Source organism: Triticum dicoccoides, chromosome 4A, assembly GCF_002162155.2.
Source record: "Triticum dicoccoides isolate Atlit2015 ecotype Zavitan chromosome 4A, WEW_v2.0, whole genome shotgun sequence".
In the NCBI taxonomy this organism is placed as follows: Eukaryota; Viridiplantae; Streptophyta; class Magnoliopsida; order Poales; family Poaceae; genus Triticum; species Triticum dicoccoides.
Genome location: NC_041386.1, coordinates 583,076,129 through 583,079,923, shown reverse-complemented (window position 1 = coordinate 583,079,923; position 3,795 = coordinate 583,076,129).

Below are 3,795 nucleotides of genomic sequence, written 5' to 3'. Positions count from 1 at the left end.
TGTGGTCTCCTCGCTCCGCTCTCGGCTCATTCTAAGCGTATTTTTTGGGTTGCTTTTGCTGCTTTGGCTTGGTCTCTTTGGAGTATTAGAAATAAGTTTACCATTGAACATATCTTCCCTGCTAAGCCGTTTGATTGTTTGTTACATATCTTCCGTGCTAAAGCCTTCTGATTGTTTGTTTAAACCGATCTCTCTCTTACAACAGTGGCGGTCGCTCGCTAAGGCGTCTGACATGGACCACATGGAAACTTGATTTTGAAGATCTCGATCCTTGTCTTTGGGGCTTGATTAGAGCTCTTTTTGGGAAACTAGTGATTGCGCCCATGCTTGGTGCACCAACGCAATGAACAGTAAAACCTACAAAGTAGAGAGAGAAAATTAAAAAAAAAAACTTCATGGCATTGATTATGAACAAATGTTTTACAACCTTGCAAAGTATGGTCGCCAAATAACATCGAATGATCCACGTTTGAAATGAAATACAAACTCTTGCTCTGCACCAATTTTCAGATTTTATATTTGAGCACAAACTTTGTTTTGTTTTTTCTACAGAGCTCCGGGATGTCATTTGGCCTTAAAATTTTGCAAGTACCTAAGACATTTGTTCATAGTCGGATCTGCAAAGTTTCGGATTTTTTAATTTGTTTTGCTAGGTATTTTATCACGGGTGTTGCGAGGGTGCAATGTTCGTGGTTGTAGAACAACCACACTCGCTCTTTTTTGGTGTCCCCTAATATGGTTGAGGCTTGCGTGTTGTTCTTGTCTTTGTTGATTGTGCTGGACTTTATATTTTGCTCGCGTTTGGTATTCTTGAATGACGCGTATGGCTTTTTTGCCATGTTTAGCTTTATCTGTAAAGTCGGGCTATCATCTTTAAAGAAAAAACTTAACAAGTTAAAGCTCGGCTCGTTAAACGATTTCATATTAAAGCTCGGCTCGGCTCGACTCGTTAATCACCGAGTTTAAGTCGATTCGAGCCGAGTCACAAGCTGCTCATTTGGCTCAAGAGTTCCGAGTTTTAATTCCAGCCCTGCTACTCCCATGCTACACGAGGCTTAAATGAAGCGGCAAATTAATAGAGCGGAGAAGGGAGGAGATACTACTAGCATGTGTGAGCAGATGAAGCAATGACTGTCCACTGATCCGATCTGATATCCATCCCTAAGCTGGGACGTGGGCACGTCACGTCCAGTCCAGATGGAATCAATCACTTGAAGGCAGGGCAGCTAGGTGCCTGTTCATGGCCGTTCCAAGTTGGGACCGACGCCGATGATCCTCCTGTTCATTCAATCAATCAGCGTCTGAATTGAATCCGGGCAGGGCCACCACTACCGTCCTGCCTTCACGGTTAGTTAGTTGATGATGGCGGCCAGCGCGGGGTCGTTTTCGCGGCGGCCACGTACGTACGTCGCTGCCGGCGCCGGACAGGCCAGCGCTGCTCGCCGTCCTTGCCACAGATAGGGCCTGTTGCATCTTGCATGCGTGTTCTTCATCATCGGTGGGGCGGAGGTCAGGCGCTGATCCTGTCGGGCGGATCGGTTGGCGGTGGTTGCCCCCGGCCCCGGCTGTTGGCCTGTTGGAACTTGGAACTGCTGTGCCGTGCTGGTGGTACCGCCATCGCCATGGCCTTCAATTCTCCGTCTCCATCTACTAGCTGGTACCCTTTTCGCTTGGCCCGTGGATTGATGTCTACCGATGATGCAATGGCTCGTACCCCAGTACTCTTCGTTTATACTACTAGCTCATATCACAGCCTCTCTCCCTAATGTAAAACGGCGTCGTACATGTTTACTGTAGACTTCGGTGGCGGCATGGGTTAACGATCTGCCATTTCCAGTTGTTCATCTCAAATTTGTTGTTCTAGACTAGATCGACCAAGTCGCGCATGATGATACGACCAAGTAGATACAACGGCCCTTGCAGACATAAAGCTCTTCAATAGGTCCGGCGACCTCCTAACATGAAGTGATGAAGATGAGAGGAAGTTAGTACCTGAGGTCGCCATGACGTTGTTAGCATCCCTCCGATCCTAAATACAACGAGCCCTTTTAAGAGATTTCAATGCAGACTATATACAAAGCAAAATGAGGAAATTTACACTCTAAAATACATCTATATATATTTGTATGGAACCAGTATCGAAATCTCTAATAAGTTTTATATTTAGAAATGCAGGGAGTACACGAGAAAAGTCCATGTCACAATCATCGACCTGCCACACAATGTAAGGTTTTGAGTGGTAAGGGTTGGACGTCAGCTTGACAACTTAGAAAAAAGTGACGGGTCTAATGTTATCTTAGATTGACTTACATGTGTTGGATAAGGATGGGGCTTATAGGGAGTTAACCAGACTTGTGTTGATAGCGACGGCGGTCGATGGTGCGGCACGAGAGCGACAGAGGGAGAGATGGAAGCACGGGAGAGGCACGAAAGAACCGTTGGCTCACCTTGAGCACCCCATGGTAGCCCAGGCTCGCATAGGAGTTTGAAAACGAATGCATGGGAGGCGGAGGCGGCTGCTGGAGCGGGGCGTCGCGGTGAGGGCAACTCGGAGACAAGACGCTTCAAACGGATGAAAATGGAGACCTATAGTAGAGTATGTCCAAGCTTTAGGAGGAGGTCATCATAAGAGGGGCTCGCTAGAGACAGCGATCGAGCGGTAGCGGTCACCGAAGGGGAGGAGGAAGGTGAAGGGCACCTAGGTTTGATCCCTTCCTCCGGAAGGCTCTAAACTTCATTATGGAGCTACCGGGTATGGTCTTCAGGCTCAACGAGGTCGTTGGCCGCGTGAGTGGCAATGTCGTTGTCATGGACATCCTCTAGGTGCCACCCGTGCACTCACTGCAGAGGATGAGAGAGAGAGAGAAACTCTGCATTAGATGGAGGCAACTGAGGGGTGATTCTAACACACCCAATGATAACCCACAAGTATAAGTGTCGTGGAATTGTCACGGCAGATGTCCTAGAGCAAGGACTTAGTCGTAGGGCCATCGCACTAGGAAGCTTAAAGGGGTTAATCGGGACAAAGGACACGAGAGAGGATTTTATACTAGTTCGGCCCCTTACGATGAAGGTAAAAGCCTACGTCTAGTTGGGATTGGTATTGATGAGGTTTCGATCTCCAAGAGGCTCAACTCGCCGGCTTGGTGATCGACTTGATTGTTTCTTGCCCTAAGCCGCCACCGGGTCGTCCCCCTTATATACACGGGTTAATGCCTGGTGGCTTACAGAGTCCCGGCCGGCTCATAATCGTGTCCGGCTCGGTGACTTCCTTTACATGCCTTTCTTTACAAGTCTTTCCGCCCATATGGCGGTTTACAATAACGGGCCTTAAGCCGGCCCGAGGCCTTTGGGCTTTCTATATATACTAATAAACTATCATATTGACTGTATATTGGGCTTCTTACGTAACCCGCCATTAAGGCTGACCCGGCCCCTCCTGGGCGGGTTTTAGCTGATAGTAATATCCCCAACATTAGGCCCCAGGTTGACTTTGAACTTTGTTCTTTGTCAATCTTCAATACTTAGGCAGAATCCATCCTTTGTCTGAAAACTTCCTTAACCCGTCGTGACGTCATCTTTTTGAAACACAAAAAACTTTCATGACATCATCTTCCAACGGATCTTTCATTTGTAATGCCTTCCGGGAATCGAGGTGTCTGTTCAGTTGGATAATCATTACTGGGTCTCCTTGATTTTCGCGCCCGCCTGTTCGCGCATTCCCTTATAAATAGGCATAACTTAGGTCTTTCTCATTCTCCTTTCTTCCTCATCTTCTTCCTCTCGCAACCTTCG